At 53.1% G+C, this 18,756-nt stretch overlaps 1 pseudogene; it reads right to left on the reverse strand.

The window, feature by feature from the left end:
- Window positions 1-16,230: 16,230 nt before the first annotated feature.
- LOC144479791 (U2 spliceosomal RNA) lies at window positions 16,231-16,432 on the reverse strand (annotated as a pseudogene).
- Between the last annotated feature and the right edge of the window lie 2,324 nt (window positions 16,433-18,756).

Genomic DNA, 18,756 nt, shown 5'->3' on the forward strand with positions numbered 1-18,756 from the left:
AATTCCGGAGTCGAGAACTGAGGGTACTCTGGGCGATTCGAACCCGCCCACTCAGGAAAGGCTGCCAGGTCGTGGATAGGCAGCAGTTTCCTTTTCTCTCTCTTGGGGGCGCTACTCTAGTGAAGTAGGCGCAAGGTGGCCGTTGTTCCATCGGCGAGAGAGAGAATCACTCGGGCATTGGTGGGGTTTGGGTAACGGAGAACCAAACCTAAAATAAACCCGCGAGTGGAGTTAAAAAGAGGGAGCCCGCTACAATGGCGACTGCGACAGGACTCCGGTGGTCTGGGATATGTGACTTATCAGAGGGGGTGAGAGAAAGAAGTAAGATGGAGGAGAGAATCTCCTCATACTTATGGAAAAAGATTAACCTCACCAAGGCATGGGTATTAGCACTCATCAATGCAGAGCAGCTCGTAACGGCTGCGGCTGCATGGACAGAGAGCAAGGAATACACTAAAGGGTTGGAAAAGGCAGTTTGGCTAGCCTGCCTGTCCCAGCAGGTAGCCAAAATGGAAAGGAGAATTGCTGTCCTGGAGGGAGAGTTGAGCAAAGTTAGGGCCAGCGCGGGGGACAGCGCTCGAGCAGAGGAACAGTTATTTAATGAATTAACTGATGCGAGGCAGTGCATCCTACAAGCTAGCGAGTCACACCGATACGAAAAGGAATTCCTCCAATGCCAGGCAGTTGAGGCAAAGGAGAGGGAACGGAAGGCCCAGGAACTCCTGGCTCAAGGTGCGCAGTGATACAAGGAGCTGGAAGGGAGGTTCAGGGACATCCAGGCAGCGTACAGGGTGGCTTGCGACGAGTTAGGTGACAGCGAGCATGGGCCGTGCCAGGCACAGATAGAAGAGCTGGAGGAGGCTCTGTCCAAGGTCAGGGGATGGGTGCATCTGGGAGGTCCAGGAGGGTCCCCTAGGGGCAGAGGGCTCCTCGCAGCGGATGATTCCCCGGGCGCTAAGGGGAATAGACCGCCTCCTGAGGTGCCGGAAACGTGTCCGGGTCGCCAAGTGGGGTTCGGGCTGTCCAGAGAGGGGCAGGTCCAAGGGGGGTCAATGGGCTACCCCCAGCTGGCATCGTGTCCGCCGGGTATAGCGCACCATTCCTTTGGGAAAGGGAACAGACTGCTGCCTGAGATGCCGGTAACGTGTCCGGGTCGGCAGGTAGGGTTCAGGACATCCAGGGAGGGACGGGTCCAAGGGGGATCAGTGGAGTATCCCCAGGTTGTGGTGTCTCCAACATGGGTAGCACACCCCGGAGTGGTGGGGCTACTGAGCATGGAGGGGGAGCCGGATGCTGATGAGGCAGGGGGGCAACAGCCCCAGGTGGGGCAGATGTACCCGGTTAGACAAAGAAAGTATGGTCCCCCGGTGGGAGGGGACGCAAGGGGACCGATAGAGAGCGATATAATAATTCCCCATGGGGCACATGTGCTCAGGGGGATGGTAACCCACATCCCAAGACTGACTAGGGCGGGAGACCCGTCATTACATTTTATGGAGTTGCAACAGGCAGCCGACATAAATGATTGTGCTGACACAGAATGGGTAAAGGTACTTTTGATGACCCTGGATTCCTATTTATGTAAGGCAGTGACCTCCAGGGAAGGGGGAAGACCTGCCACATGGGTAGCAGCACAGACAGCGGTTCTGGAGGTCATGGGGTTAAACCAAGGTAGTCCCTTCGCAAGGGTGTGGGAGACAAAGCAGCAAGTCGCTGAGTCCCCGGATATGTTTGCAGACAGGCTGTGGACAGTCTATGAGGGAACGTGTGGGACTCCCTTAGACAGGCAACATCTGGACGAGAGGACAGCCCACTGGCTGAAGACTCTCGTGGCTAACTGCCTTCCGCAAGTTAGGGCAAAGGCCGAGCATTGGTTCGACCCGCTGGACCCCAACCTTAATGAGGCGGAGGTAATAAGGAAGCTCACCCTTGTGTACCGCAACGGGGAGAGAAGTGAGGAAAAGCCCCATAAGGGCAAGGTGCACGAGGTCGCACCGGCACCCCTTCCTAGGAGGGAGTGGAAGCAGGAAGGCAGCCGGACCTCAGACCGGAGGCCGGTGTGCTACGGGTGTGGGAAGCCCGGGCACTTCAGGAGGGAGTGTAAAAACCTGAGTAGAGAGAAAAGGGCTCCCACAGGAAAGACCCAGAGCCCGGTGGTAGGAGCACCAACCCCAGGGACTATTGACATGAAAGATCTGCTAGCCTATCTGCAGACAAAGGCAGTAGGGTCTGGGCAGGTGGCGATGGCAACAGGCCAAGGCCCGCCCATGCCCGTACCCCAAGCGCCCTTATGACTAGCAGCAAAGCAGCCCACCTTCTTATGCCCATTAGAGTATGGCCCATGCGGGAGACCCTGGGTCAGGATGGAGGTCCAGGATGTGGTCGGGAGTTACCTGCTGGACACAGGTGCTTCCAGCACCATTGTCCACACAGACAATCCCCGAACATCCCGTCTATCCAGCGGGGCGCCCTACAGTCTTGTCGGCTTCACGGGGAACGAGAAGACTGGCTTTTTCTCCGTTCCCTTATCCATTAAGTTAGGGACACTCCGGGCGCGGTGGAAATGCGTCCTGATGAGTTGGGAACAGGAGGGAAAGGGGATCCTAGGCGCCGATTTTATAGTGGCTCACCAGGTCCTTGTGGACCTGAGGAACCACTGTTTGTGGGGCATAGCAGGGGAGGGGGCTGAAAAGGAGGTAATGATAATAGAGAGGGCACAAGAGAGGGGGGCCCTGTGTGTGGTAAAACCCAAGGAGGGGTATGATTTAGAGGCCCTGATAGAGAGAATACCCTGGAGGAATATAGGGGGTAAGTGAAGAAGAATTTAGCCGCCTTTGCGACCCACAAGCACGATTGAGGGAGGGTCACTGGGACAGAGGTCAGAATAGATGGGGACCCCATGTCCCAACCCCAGAAACAGTATAGTTTCCCCCGGGAAGCGGAGGCAGATTTAGAGGTAGCCCTGAGCTCACTGGTCAGGCAAGGTATTCTGAGGCCAATTGCCACCCACGTGAACTCACCACTCTGGCCGGTGAGGAAGCCAGATAATTCCTGGAGGGCAACAGTGGACTACAGAGTCCTCAATAAAAACATTCCGGCATGCGCCCCAACGGTGGCAGCTGTAGCGGACTTGTTAGGGGAAATCCCAGCGTCGGCCTCTGTTTTTACAGTGCTGGATATTTCCAACGGGTTTTGGTCCATCCCGGTCAGGCAGGAGGACCAATACAAGTTCACGTTCACTTTCAAGGGCCAGCAATATACGTGGAGCTGTGTCCCACAGGGGTTTCACAATAGCCCCAGTATTTTCCATCAGTGTATGGCCGAATGTCTGAAGGAATTCAGTGAGCCCCACAGACTGGTCCAGTACGTGGATGACATATTGCTGTTCACGGACAGTAGCGAGGAATATGGCCCCCTGATAGATGAGTTGCTGGGGTTACTCCATAAGGGAGGATTAAAGGTTAACCCCAAGAAAGCCCAGATCGGGTTGAGGGAGGTCAAGTTCCGGGGTTTAACCCTCCGGGCTGGAGAGAGCAGGATAGATGCAGCCAGGAGACAGGCAGTGCAGGAACCCCCAGTCCCGGTGGATGTTAGGGGGGTATGGTCCTTTTTGGGAGTCACAGGCTACTGCCGTGACTTCATTGAAGACTACACCGCGACTGCAGCGCCTCTGCTCAGGCGGCTGCACAAGGGGGTGGAATGGGAGTGGGATACCAAGTGTGAGTCGGCATTTGTCTGACTCAAACAGGACTTGCAGAAGGCCCTAGCTCTGGGAGCCATTGACCCCAGGCAGTGATGGCCTGAGCGCTGTACTCCTCTAGGAACGGCATGGCAAGCTTAGGCCCATGGTGTTTTCCTCCCGAGTCCTCACAGAAGTGGAGCGGGCATACTCCAATTGTGAGCGACACCTGCTAGCCACATACTGAGCAGTAAAACGGGTGCAGGTTTTCATCAGAATGTCACCCATCACTCTCCTGACCCACCATACCCCAACCCAAATGTTACTAAACGGTCGAATTAAAGACGGCACGGTCAGTAGTGCAAGGATCACCCGGTGGACTCTCCTGTTGTCCCAGATGGCTTTACGGGTGAAGGGGCTGAGCAAGCCACAGCTCGCAGCCAACTCAGTATACCCAGGGGAACCACACCATTGTTCCGTAGAGGGGGTATGGGAGGTAGATTTCGGTTTTCGGGCAGGACTGCATCCCACGGGTAGGGAAATCTATGTAGACGGATCCAGTTCCTTTTCGGAGGGCATCAGGTTCACGGGTTGCGGGATCTGGGACCCCGAGGCAGAGATAGCCGTGGCCCTCAAGCTCCCACACACACTGACCGCCCAGCAGGCAGAGCTGGCCGCCGTTATGTATGTGGTTACCCATCCCGAGCGTTTCCCCACTCCATACACCATTTGTTCAGATAGCATGTTCACGTGCAACTCGTGCACGGAGTACCTAGCTATCTGGTCCCGCCGAGGGTACACCTCATCGGACGGGAAACCCCTCACCACTAAACCTCTGTTGGAGAGGATCGTGGCTGCTGTAGGGGAGGGCGGGGATAGATACATACATAAAGTAAAGGCCCACTCCAAGACAGAGCCACGAGGTGAGGGGAACAGGAAGGCAGACCTTCTGGCCAGAGAGGGAGCTAGGAACAGGGTAGTGTGGGATCCATATGGGGAAGGACAGGTGGCAGAAGCCAGGGGACAGCCCCGGAGAGGGGATCCAGGAGTGACCTTGGCCTCAGACCTGGCCACAGTTCAGGCACAGAACCCCGAGTTAAAAACCGTTTTAGCAGCCCTAGGCAGACAAGAAAGGGTAGAGGGTCCCTATGGGTAGAAGAACATGACCGTGAAGGAAGGCATGCTCTTCAGAGGGGACCAATGGGTAGTACCTTCCCTTTACAGAAGGGAGTTTTTGAAACTAGCCCATGAGGGTCCAGGGGCAGGACACCCCGGGCCAGAGACCACATGGCAACGTGTGGAGATGGCGGGCTGGTGGCCGGGGCTGAGGGAAGGCGTTCACGACTTTTGCGCAAGTTGTCTAGTTTGCGCTGCGAACAACCCAGACCCCCAGAAAAGGAAAATTTCAATTGGACACGTCAGGAGGGTGGAGGGGCCATGGCAGTCGATCCAAATCGACTACATTGGACCCCTTCCGACCGCTCAATGGGGTTACAAATACTGCCTGGTACTGGTGGATGTGTTTTCAAAATGGGTGGAGGCCTTCCCCTGCCGAACAGCCACCGCGATAGGCACGGCAAAAATCTTAGTCCGGGAGGTGTTCTCCAGGTGGGGACTCCCACAGTATGTTGAATCGGATCAAGGGAGCCACTTCACAGGGCAGGTGATGCAGTCTACCCTTAAAGTACTGGGCATTAAAGCAAAATGGCACGGAGCCTACAACCCCCAGTCCTCGGGTCCGGTAGGACGTTTGAACCGGACTATAAAGGAAAGGCTGTGGAAGGAGACAGGGGATTCACCCACCCAGTGGGTGGAGGTTTTGCCCCTGGTGCTTATGGGGATCCAGGCCAGCCAGTCCAGGAGTACCGGGTACTCTCCCCATGAGCTCATGATGGGCCGAGTCATGAGGACTCCCATTGCATGTCCTGATCCCAGCCCTGACCGAGGGACAGCTCAGGGGGGTAAGCAGGGACAAATTTGCCACACAGCTGCTAGAACAGCTGAAGCAGGTTCACTGGCAGGCAGCCAGTAACATGGGGGCCCAGCACTGCAGAAACAGGCTGCTGCTGGAGCCCCGCACAACTCACGAGTGGGCCATAGGAGAGCAGGTGATGGTCCGCAATTTTGCGCGGGTAGGAACCTTTGAGCCACTGTACGCTGGGGGCCGTACAGTATAGTGGATAAGGCCAGCCCCATGGTGTACACTGTACAGCTTCCCCGAAAGATAAGGTGGTACCACGTAAACCAGTGCAAGCTCTTCGACCCCACCAGGGCCGGTAATAGCAGGAAGGAAATGAGGAAGTGGGAAGTGAGTGAGGAAGCCCCCATAGAGGTGGAAATGGTAGGGGGAATACCCGACCCCACCGTTACCCAACAGGTGACAACGTGCTGTCCCCGCCTGGCAGCACCAGAAGTAATGACCACTGTGAGGCAGACGGTGATACAAGCACCCAGCCCGGGTAATTTTAAAATACCCGAGCACCCACTCACCAGTCCAGTAAACTGCCTCAGGGAGGCCGAAGTAGTGGAGGCAGAGGAGATGGAGGTGTCGCCTCTGGTTTGGGAACCATTGAGGGGAGGTAGGAGCGGTAGGGTCTCCAAGCCTCCGGTAAGGTGGTCTCCCTCACACATGGCACCTGGGGCCCGATCCCGCAGTAAAAGGGCCCGGGTGGAAGGTGGGAAATGTGGAGCACTGCCGAGTGCGGCCACAAGTAGCCCAGTCTTCGCAGGGAGCGGAGGGGGGTTCCAGAACCCCTTAGGGGAAGGAGAGGCCAGGGGCAGTCAGGCCCCTCGGCCCAAGGAAGTCCGGACCGGACGGTCGGACCAGACGGACTACTGGCCCCAGCATAGTGGGGACCAGTTCAAAGAACAAAGAACAAAGAACAATACAGCACAGGAACAGGCCCTTCGGCCCTCCAAGCCCGCGCAGCTCCCTGGTCCAAACTAGACTATTCTTTTGTATCCCTCCATTCCCACTCCATTCATATGGCTGTCTAGATAAGTCTTAAACGTTCCTAGTGTGTCCGCCTCCACCACCTTGCCTGGCAGCGCATTCCAGGCCCCCACCACCCTCTGTGTAAAATATGTCCGTCTGATATCTGTGTTAAACCTCCCCCCCTTCACCTTGAACCTATGACCCCTCGTGAACGTCACTACCAACCTGGGGAAAAGCTTCCCACCGTTCACCCTATCTATGCCTTTCATAATTTTATACACCTCTATTAAGTCTCCCCTCATCCTCCGTCTTTCCAGGGAGAACAACCCCAGTTTACCCAATCTCTCCTCATAACTAAGCCCCTCCATACCAGGTAACATCCTGGTAAACCTCCTTTGTACTCTCTCCAAAGCCTCCACGTCCTTCTGGTAGTGTGGCGACCAGAACTGGACGCAGTATTCCAAATGCGGCCGAACCAACGTTCTATACATCTGCAACATCAGACCCCAACTTTTATACTCTATGCCCCGTCCTATAAAGGCAAGCATGCCATATGCCTTCTTCACCACCTTCTCCACCTGTGACGTCACTTTCAAGGATCTGTGGACTTGCTCACCCAGGTCCCTCTGCGTATCTACACTCTTTATGGTTCTGCCATTTATCATATAGCTCCTCCCTACATTATTTCTACCAAAATGCATCACTTCGCATTTATCAGGAGTGTCGGCCATTTGGCACCCTTCCGTTTTAAAAGGTCTCAGGAAGGGTGAACGTACAATGTGGAGGCAAGGAGGTCTTTTGTTCTGTTTTTCAGATGGGTCGTCCAGCTATGTGGATGGTGTTGATGGCGTGACTGGAGGTGTGCGAGGCCCGCAGAGGAGTCTCTGGTGTACGGGTGCTCTGGGGGCAGGGCACCCCTCGTAACCACCGGACAGGGTAACCCAGTGGCAAATGAACGGGCCCGCTACTCCCACAAAGGGAGGTGGCCTGGGTGGCTGGGGTCGAACTCGACCAGGTACTCCAGCCACCAAAGCTCCACTAACAGGGAAGCCTCTGTGCCCTGTAAAGAAATGATGTGGAGATGCCGGCGTTGGACTGGGGTAAACACAGTAAGAAGTTTAACAACACCAGGTTAAAGTCCAACAGGTTTATTTGGTAGCAAAAGCCACACAAGCTTTCGAAGCTCTAAGCCCCTTCTTCAGGTGAGTGGGAATTCTGTTCACAAACAGAGTTTATAAAGACACAGACTCAATTTACATGAATAATGGTTGGAATGCGAATACTTACAACTAATCAAGTCTTTAAGAAACAAAACAATGGGAGTGGAGAGAGCATCAAGACAGGCTAAAAAGATGTGTATTGTCTCCAGACAAGACAGCCAGTGAAACTCTGCAGGTCCACGCAACTGTGGGCGTTACAAATAGTGTGACATGAACCCAATATCCCGGTTGAGGCCGTCCGCGTGTGTGCGGAACTTGGCTATCAGTTTCTGCTCAGCGACTCTGCGCTGTCGTGTGTCGCGAAGGCCGCCTTGGAGAACGCTTACCCGAATATCAGAGGCCGAATGCCCGTGACCGTTGAAGTGCTCCCCAACAGGAAGAGAACAGTCTTGCCTGGTGATTGTCGAGCTCGACAATCACCAGGCAAGACTGTTCTCTTCCTGTTGGGGAGCACTTCAGCGGTCACGGGCATTCGGCCGCTGATATTCGGGTAAGCGTTCTCCAAGGCGGCCTTCGCGACACACGACAGCGCAGAGTCGCTGAGCAGAAACTGATAGCCAAGTTCCGCACACACACGGACGGCCTCAACCGGGATATTGGGTTCATGTCACACTATTTGTAACGCCCACAGTTGCGTGGACCTGCAGAGTTTCACTGGCTGTCTTGTCTGGAGACAATACACATCTTTTTAGCCTGTCTTGATGCTCTCTCCACTCCCATTGTTTTGTTTCTTAAAGACTTGATTAGTTGTAAGTATTCACATTCCAACCATTATTCATGTAAATTGAGTCTGTGTCTTTATAAACTCTGTTTGTGAACAGAATTCCCACTCACCTGAAGAAGGGGCTTAGAGCTTCGAAAGCTTGTGTGGCTTTTGCTACCAAATAAACCTGTTGGACTTTAACCTGGTGTTGTTAAACTTCTTACCCTGTAAAGAAATACAGGTGGCGACTGACCAAGTTAGGGTGACTGAGGGCAGGCGGGTGTGTTTGACGTGCAAGGGGGATGTTCCTTTGGGGAGATGGTGGTGGCTCAGGAAGCTGAGCCCAGACATGAGGGATCGATTCTCAAACTGGGAACGATTAGACAATGACACCTACTGGACCCCCACGGGGTCACCGGGAGGGATTACTGTATGTTGGGAGATGTGGTGGGCTTATGACCAGGGGATATATTTATGCCTGTGGAGGTCTGCCAAGGTATGTCCACAAGGGGCATCGATCACTTTTGTGAGGTGGTGGCAGGACCCAGGGAAACGGGATAAATTGGGACCGCAGTGGGCAGGCATGTGTAACTCCCAGGGAAGGGATGACAGTGAAAGCTACCGAACTGCTGCTTCAGGTAAAGAAGCCCCTACCCACCGCCCAACCGATCGACCCTCACAGCTGTCCGACCACCACCAAGGGGCCCGGGAATGGGTTAGTACTCGTCCCCACTAAGGAGGTGTTGTACCAGGGGGTACATTACGCTGTGGTCTCGGTCTTTCTGAATCTGACTGAAGTACGTTTCCCGGCATGGTGTCCTCGCGAAACGGAATTATTGTACCAAGCACTTTTAAAGGATATGTTCCAGAAATTCCATGATCTGGATTTCGGGGACATTGACACAGGAGAGATGTAGCTGCAAGTTCCGAAAGCGAAGAAAGACCGTGGAGCTGGGGAAGCGATTAAATCGATCAAACCTCCACAGCCAGAACCGAACCTCGCCAGTTTAATAAAACCCGCTACTGTATCCCAATGCTGTGAAGTTTCTGTATATATATATGCGGTAACCCCTACATTTGGGGGCCGCTGGTTTATTGCTGTACTTGTTGAATTTAACGTTTTTCCATCCCGCATATTGCAAGGGATTGTTGTAATGTATCTACCTATATCACCTTTCGCTGTGTTGCTGTATATAAAGGGGGTGTAGCTCAGATTAAGGGGACTCCTCAGGACACAGAGCTTCACGGGTTAGTAGGGGGTGCTTACAGTCACAAAGGAGGAGAAGTGTTGTCCCTCAACATTTTATGTCGATACGGTCCGAGCAAGTCTGGACGTATCGAAGGGGCATCTGTAAGTTTTTCGGGCAACGCCAACGCATATAAGGACTGTAAAACGCACATTGACCATTTAAATGGTAGACGTGGCCACGTTTGGCTGCAGAAACTGGCTGTTTTCTCCCAGCAGGCTCAGCCCTGCCTGCCTCCAGTCGAATTCACAAACAGTCAGGTCCAGATGGGCTGCTGATTAGATTAACTGAATTACAAAGGGAGCAGATGACAGCACCAGACCAGACCTGCATCGAGATTGGAAGATCAATACCAGCCACAATGTACCTGGATAAGATACAATAGATATGATAATGGGGCTATCGAGCAGTTAGGAGAAACCCATCTCCATGATGGGAAAGCAATCTATAAGCCCCAGTAAAGTGATTAGGAACATCGATGGGCCATTCATACTGGACAAGGCAGTCTCAGCCATTTGTGATTTCAATAGACTGCTACCACTGAGGCTGATAGCGACCTAGGACCATTGTTCTTGCAATTGCCGGTGGGGGCGGAGCTCATGGGACTTTTGAAATCTGAACTTTAAAAAGTGTGGCTTCACAGCCATTCTCCTCTTTTCTCTTCGGACCCGCATGGCAACTCTCTCACCCTCCTGAACCGCGTTGCAGACAGCAGTTTTCCAGCACACAGACAGCCCAGAAGGTCAAGGTCAGCTCAACTGAGTATTTCCTAGTAATTTGTGAAGTTCCCGAGGGTAACATAGCAGTGGAGGCTTTTGTGGGAATGGTGGGTGCATGAACCTTTTCACAGTATAAGATATTGCTAACACTGTTTAAAATTAGAATTTACGTTGTGCCCATTTAGTTTTTGTTCTCATAGTTATAGAGTATAAGATACCTATATGTTTGTTTTCGGGTGTTGATGAGGTTTAATTTTGGTGTTTAATAAAAGATATGATTTGAGCTCGATTGGAGCCCATCTTGCTCGTCCATTTTCTCATCAGCTATCTCTGGTCGGGTCACATTTTAATATCCCTTACCATAATTCCGGAGTCGAGAACTGAGGGTACTCTGGGCGATTCAAACCCGCCCACTCAGGAAAGGCTGCCAGGTAGTGGATAGGCAGCAGTTTCCTTTTCTCTCTCTTGGGGGCGCTACTCTAGTGAAGTAGACGCAAGGTGGCCGTTGTTCCATCGGCGAGAGAGAGAATCACTCGGGCATTGGTGGGGTTTGGGTAACGGAGAACCAAACCTAAAATAAGCCCGCGAGTGGAGTTAAAAAGAGGGAGCCCGCTACAGTGGCCTTCTTCTCGTGCACCTTCCAGGGCACTGAAATTCGACACTCCTCTGTCGAAAAAGAGGCACAAGCCATCATGGAGGCTGTGCGGCAGTGGCGCCACTACTTAGCTGGCAAACGGTTCACCCTGCTCACGGACCAACGGTCCGTCACTTTTATGTTCAGTAATGTGCAGCGGGGCAAAATCAAGAACGATAAGATTTTGAGGTGGAGGATCGAGCTCTCCACCTACAATTATGACATTTTATACCGGCCTGGGAAGCTCAATGAGCCCCCAGACGCCCTGTCCCGGGGGACCTGTGCCAGCGCGAACCTAGACCAGTTACAGACCCTCCCCGATGGCCTCTGCCACCCAGGAGTTACCAGGTTCTTCCATTTCATCAAGGCCCAGAACCTGCCATATTCCATCGAGGAAGTCAGGTCTGTAACCAGGCACTGCCAAGTCTGCGCGGAGTGCAAGCTGCACTTCTACCGGCCGGACAGAGCGCACCTCATCGAACGCCTGAGCATTGACTTCAAAGGTCCCCTCCCCTCCTCTGACCGCAACGTATACTTCCTCAACATTGTTGATGAGTATTCGCGGTTCCCCTTTGCTATTCCCTGCCCGGATATGACCTCGGCCACGGTTGTCAGGGCCCTGCACAGCCTCTTCACCCTGTTTGGTTTCCCCAGCTATATTCATAGCGACCGGGGTTCCTCTTTTATGAGTGACGAGCTGCGCCAGGACCTACTCTCCAAAGGCATAGCATCGAGTAGGACCACCAGCTACAACCCCAGGGGGAACGGACAGGTGGAGAGGGAGAATGCGACAGTCTGGAAGGCCATTTTATTAGCTCTCCAGTCTAAGGGTCTTCCAGTCTCCCGCTGGCAAGAGGTCCTCCCTAATGCGCGACACTCAATTAGGTCACTACTGTGCACGGCTACCAATGCCACCCCTCATGAACGAATGTTTGTTTTCCCTGGGAAGTCCCTCTCGGGGACCTCACTACCGTCGTGGCTGACGTCCCCTGGCCCTGTCCTGCTCCGGAAGCACGTGCAGACCCATAAGTCGGACCCCCTGGTCGAAACGGTCCAGCTCCTCCACACCAACCCCCAATATACCTGTGGCGTATCACGACGAGCAGGCGGACACGGTCTCTATTTGCGATCTGGCCCCTGCAGGTACTACGTCCCACGGCCCCTCACCCCCAGCTCCCAACGTTGCCCATGATGCACCAGAGTCACAGCACGCTCATCTAGCCCCCGTGTATGGCACGCCTGAGCCCCAGGCGCAGCCTCCACACACCCGGCAGTCTGAAGGTGCTACGACGGCTTCACCGGTTATGGACTGTCGTCTGACCCATCACCGCCGCCTCCTGAACCGGCACCACGGCTGATATTGTGGAAGGCGCAGCGGCAGATCAAGCCCCCGGAGAGACTGAAATTGTAACTTGAATCAATAACTTGTGACTGTCGTTCCACCACCTCGCCCCCGCCGAACTCTTTTTTAAACAGGGGGTGAATGTGGTGAACCACTGTAATACTGTCTGTATATGGGATATGCCTGGGCACGCCCCTGCTGCCTCAATTCGGGGCTCCGCCCTCCTTGCGGTATAAAGGTGGCTGCTCTCCGCCCCTTTTGCCTCAGTTCGGGTTAGCCATCGGTTTGGGAGTGCTTCTGTTCTTGTTAATAAAAGCCTGTTGTTTTGCAACATCTAGTATTTGCGGAATCAATGGGGCGTCAGAGAGCAGGGACACAAGAAGAGCAGGAGCGCAGAGAGAACAAGAGCGGAGAGAGAGCAGGAGCGCAGAGAGAACAGGAGCAGAGAGAGAGCAGGAGCGCAGAGAGAACAGGAGCGGAGAGAGAGCAGGAGCACAGAGAGAGCAGGAGCAGAGAGAGAGCAGGAGCGGAGAGAGAGCAGGAGCACAGAGAGAGCAGGAGCACAGTGAGAGCAGGAGTGCAGAGAGAGCAGGAGCACAGAGAGAGCAGGAGCACAGAGAGAGCAAGAGCGCAGAGAGAGCAGGAGCACAGTGAGAGCAGGAGCGCAGAGAGAGCAGGAGCACAGAGAGAGCAAGAGCGTAGAGAGAGCAGGAGCACAGAGAGAGCCGGAGCACAGAGAAAGGAGGAGTGCAGAGAGAGCAGGAGCACAGAGAGAGCAGGAGCGCAGAGAGAGCAGGAGCGCAGAGGGAGCAGAAGCACAGAGAGAGCCGGAGCACAGAGAGAGCAGGAGCGCAGAGAGAGCAGGAGCGCAGAGAGAGCCGGAGCGCAGAGAGAGCAGGAGCGCAGAGAGAGCAGGAGCAGAGAGAGCAGGAGGAGAGGAAGAGCAGGAGCACAGAGAGAGCAGGTGCACAGAGAGAGCAGGAACAGAGAGAGCAGGAACACAGAGAGAGCAGGAGCACAGAGAGAGCTGGAGCACAGTGAGAGCAGGAGTGCAGAGAGAGCAGGAGCGCAGAGAGAGCAGGAGCTCAGAGAGACTAGGAGTGCAGAGAGAGCTGCAGCACCGAGGGAGCGGGAGCACAGTGAGAGCAGGAGCACAGAGAGAGCAGGAGCACAGGGAGAGCAGGAGCACAGAGAGAGCAGGAGTGCAGAGAGAGCAGGAGCACAGAGAGAGCAGGAGCTCAGAGAGAGCAGGAGCACAGAGAGAGCAGGAGCACAGGGAGAGCAGGGGCACAGGGAGAGCACTGGTGGACCATGATGTACAGGAGGATTGTAGAACTGGAGCATGGGAGAGCAGGAGCATGGTGCTTGGGGCAGAGCACGAGCAAGTGGGGAGAAAGATCCCTCCAACTGTCCCTCACTTGCTTACAGTTCACAATGCCACCCTTGCTCATCTGTAATACCATCCCCCCCAGTATGGAATCCCTGAAAAGTCTCTGTGGAACCCTACGGCCTGCCAAACCCAATTTAGGAATCACTGACCTAATTGAATGACAAAGCAAACCCAAGGATTTAATAGGCTCTTCCCTTTCTTAATGTTCCTACTTAAAGCTGGGTATTGAGCTAATGTGGTGTCTGCCTTTTAAAAAAGATGCAAAACTACAATAATTATGTCATAATTGCATCTTTTGTTTTTTGTAGATAGTGACTGTTCACTTGTGCCTTGATGAAAAGGAATTGGTTGAAACTGTGGGGGTTGTAGTTAGGAAGTGTAGGTTTGTCACACTAAGTAAAAGCTTATAAAGGCATGCAAAAATTAGACGACAGTTCTGTCCTTCATCTCATGGCTCCATGGAGTGAAACATTTAAACAGGATGGTTACCTAAAAGTGGGAGAAATTAAAAAGAGTATTTGCATCTGTGAAACTAAAATCCTAGTGACCATTATGGAAAGTGGAAACAAAGTAAGTTAAAAGTTTATTTATTAGTCACAAGTAGGCTTACATTCACACTGCAATGAAGTTACTGTGAAAATCCCCTAGTCGCCAAACTCCGGCGTCTGTTCGGGTACACTGAGGGAGAATTTAACATGGCCAATACATCTAACCAGCACATCTTTGGACTGTGGAAGGAAACCAGAGCACCCGGAGGAAGCCTACACAGACACGGGGAGAACGTGCAAACTCCACACAGACAGTGACCCAAGCCAGGAATCGAACCCAGGTCCCTGGCACAGTGTTAACCACTGTGCCACCGTAAATGTTGGGTTACGCTCACCCTCTGATATTGTCAAAATTTAAATGCTTATGTCAAATGGAAGAATGAAGTGGGTTTGTGAACACAGGCCACTTTCCTACCAAAGAGAAGACAAGGTGTGGCTTTGCTGTTTATGCTTTCTACGAGACATAAAATCAGATGTGCTTGTGAGATGGTTGACCAGCAGTTGGAAAGTCCATACCTTCATTACTATCATGAGAATTCCTGGATGAAATCTACAAAAAATTGGATCCATTAATGGCCTCTGTGGCATGATCAGAATTGGATACATTTTAGTAACAGGTGGTCATTTCATAGGAGAAAATATCATGAACTTCAACAGATTGTATAAGAGGTTGACCAAGTTCAATTTGGAGATCCCTGGATTGGTACTGGCGTTTTAACTATGGTTTTATGCTAAGGTGTCTCATGAGGATAGGCAACTGGTTCTAAGTGGTGTTCTGTTCTCGGAGAAGGAGACTCTGTTGGGCCAGATGGCAGCTGGGGACCAATCATTTCCACCAAGCTTCATGGAGCAGATGAATCATTGCGCTGTGACACAAAGAATGATGGGCTCAATGATTGCCAGGTTTTAAAACAGCCCCTATACTGAGTGCAGGCATTGGTACAATGGAAGGATGAAGCACGGGCAGGATAAGGATGAAAACACCTTTATCAAATCTGGCTATTACAATAGAAAACCAAATTAGAAAAACAATATTGGGCCAATGAATCCCAGGCCTGCCCAAGTAACAGTTAACAGGTGTTTCGAGTCTTACTCAAAGTATCATTAATATGGGCCAGAATTCTCCAACCTCGCCTGTGACTGGGATTCTCCCGTCCCGCTGCAGTTAATGGAGATTTGGCTGAGCGCCAAATTCTCCAGCCTCACAAACAGCAGTAGCAGGGTGTGCGAGACCAGAGAATTTCGACCGTGGTAAACTGCCCAAAGCAAAAAAGGGAGGGCCCCTCAAAATTACATGTGACAAAATACTGAGCAGGTGATTGAAGGTAATGTTGAATGCAGATGAATTATACTGGTCACAAGGAGCTTTAGTCCTGTGATGAATGGGCAGAATTTAACGTTTGCCTGATCCGGGCTGGGACACAGAAGTGCACATAATTGGGTGGGAAAGATCAGGGTGGAGTGTCCATGGCCTTCTCAATTTCACTTAATTTAGTTGAGAATGGGATGGGTTGAGAATGGTCTTCCTTAATGAAGGCCAATTGAGGCTCTTAAAAAGTCCTTGGATGGGCCAACCACCATGAGTTTTAAATCCTGCCCACTGTGTTAGCTGGAAACTCTTTTGATTGTGTGTTATTAGATAATTTTTGAAAACCAAGCCAAGTGGGAAAGATTGCTTCAAATGTTTTTTTAATACTTTTCCAATTCAATCAAATAAAGTCCAATTCAGAGTCCCAACAAATCGAGATATTTCCAATCCAGGCTGGCAAGACAGGGCAAGCGACCATTTACCCTGTCCTGGGCCTGATCTACATGAGCCAAGCTGATTGGAGGAGGGAAAGCAATTCCTCCTCCAAGACTTGAGCTCATTTGCATCTTAGCCAAAAGGCCGAGATACCGCTTTTAAAAATTGCTTCATATGAAACATATGAAGCTTCAATGTAACCTAATGACCTCAACCGAGTGCAGCATCCACATAACTACACTTGATCTTAGCCAAAAGGCCGAGAAGCGAGTCAAATGTTATTTTAATCCAATAAGCAGTGAGGTTAAGTAATATAAAAATATTACTCGCTTTAATCTTAACAATTCACCTTAAGGTCATTTAAGAGAGTTGCAATTCCATGAACCATGACTTCCTCGGAGTGGCAATCAGCGTTGGACACTGCCGGTGATTGCCAGACAGGGTCCAGACAGTGCAATAGTCTCTGAGACCCAGCATCGAAGTCCAGCTCTACGTATTGTAAAAGGACACCCACTTCCCCCCCCCGCCCCACCCCACAACCCCTTTCACAGCACTACCTACCGTAAACCGCACAAGTTCGAGAGTTAAAGGTCCCATTAAAATTGGCAGGCCAGCCCGAAGCTAAGGGGGAACGATTCTCCCAAAAGTGCTAAGTTGGTGGGAAAACTGTTCTCAATCACGATTGTTTTCTCAGTTCAACTTCTCACCGAATTGTGAATCTCATTAAAAACCCAGGGGGGCGGGGCCTATTCACGCCGGAGTCTGACAGGTCTGGAACTATGCGCATGCGCAGTGGTCCCGATCCATCAGACTCCCCGTTTGCTGGCCGGCTCGATCGCTGGCCAGCCCAGGACCCCCGCAATGCTGACCCTCCAACCCCACACGGCCTGATCACAGCCCTCACAACAATTCCCGGGCCAGCCTTGACCCCGATGTCCAGCCCAACCCCCCCCAGCAGTGGCGATTCCCCCATCGCCCTCATCCCGGCAGAACCCTCCCCTCACCCCCCCCCCCCCCCCACCCCGCTGACCCCCCGGGGTCAGACCTCCCCCCGGGAGGCAGGTCCCTCCCCATCAGGCCAGCACCGCTCCCCCCCCCCCCCCCCAGCCCACCCCAATTGCTGCCCTCTCTCCATCCCAGACCGATCGCAATGCAGATTGGCAGCGGGATCCCTCACCCCCATCGATACCCCTAGGCCCCGCTGATAATAGGCCCCACCCCCTTGGCACTGCCTGATACCCAGTGAGTAGTGCCATGGTACCCCTGTGCATGGGCACCTTGACCCTTTGGCAGTGCCGGGGCACCAGCTGGCACTGCCAGGGTGTCATGCCCGGGGGGCACCACCACCCTGCTGCCCAACCTCCTGGGGTCTCCCATTGCCCCCCTTTCATTCCGGTGGGCTAGTTCCCCGAATGTGGGGAGCTAGTCTAAACCCTACCGGAATGACGTACTCCTGGCGGGGTGGGTGATTCAATCGGGACCGGTAAGTTCCCGATAATTACATTTAAAATACATTTAAAACATATTTTTTAAAGATTCAAATGACTTACCTGAATTCCCGTCGGTTTCCGGCATGGTCTGGTCTCCGACTGTTCTCCGGCTCTGGGAGATGCACATGCGTTCCCGGCGCATGCGCCAATCCTGGAACAAGGCCGGCGACGCGCATCTCCCACCCCGACCTGCCAGAAAAATTGCAGGTCACAATGGGACCCCTAAGTCTCTAAAATAAGTGGATAGGATTGCGGGGTGGGGAGGTGGGAATTAGAGGTCAGATTGGAGGTTCAGAGGTTAAGTGTGGGGATCAGAGGTTGGGGGGCATTGGAGTTTGGGTTGTGATTGGGGGTCGGGGGGGCTGTTGGACCTGGTGAAATGGATGTAGATGGTTAGACCTCTGGAGGGGTTAGAGGAGGAGGCGTGAGTCGGAGGTCAGCGGTGATCAGGCCTCGGAGGTCTGGGGGAGGTCACAGATTTGGGGAGGGGGGTTCACAGGTCAGTGAAGCAGGGGTGTCTGAGGTCAGGGGTGAGATCTCGGGGATGGGGTGGGGAGGTTGGAGATCAGGGCATTTTCAGATCTCGGGTGGGTGGAGAGGTAGTCGGGTTGCGAGCTGGGGAGGACCGGGCCTGTGGGGGCTGGTGTTCTGGTCAGGTCAGTTGGGAGGGGCCAGGCTTGCAGGGTGAAGTCCAGTTGGGGTAAGTCTGCCAGGATCAGGGCGGCAGGAGGGGGAGGTGTGGTCCAGATGGCTCGGGCCTGTGAGAGGGGGTCCGGTCAGGTTGGGACGGGATCCCATGGTGGGTTGGGGGGAGTACTGAGGGTGGTGTAAACATGTGGTAGGGGATGTGCTCTGTGGAGGACACCGTAACCCTAACCCTAATGCAGAGTCTTGTGGGGGCGTGTATGAGTGGCAACTCATAGATGGTTAGTTTATTTTTTCATCTCCACATGAATCATGAGGTCTGTCCAGAGTGGTCACAGATAATCGAGGTAGGCCTTCTAACTAACCTATCTCAGCACTCACTGAACCCTGTGGCCACCTAGGATCTGCTCCCAGGATGTTGTCCCAAATCTATCTCAGCCCACCTCCACAAAGCGAGGAA

This window comes from Mustelus asterias, chromosome 26 (assembly GCF_964213995.1).
Source record: "Mustelus asterias chromosome 26, sMusAst1.hap1.1, whole genome shotgun sequence".
Taxonomy (NCBI): Eukaryota; Metazoa; Chordata; class Chondrichthyes; order Carcharhiniformes; family Triakidae; genus Mustelus; species Mustelus asterias.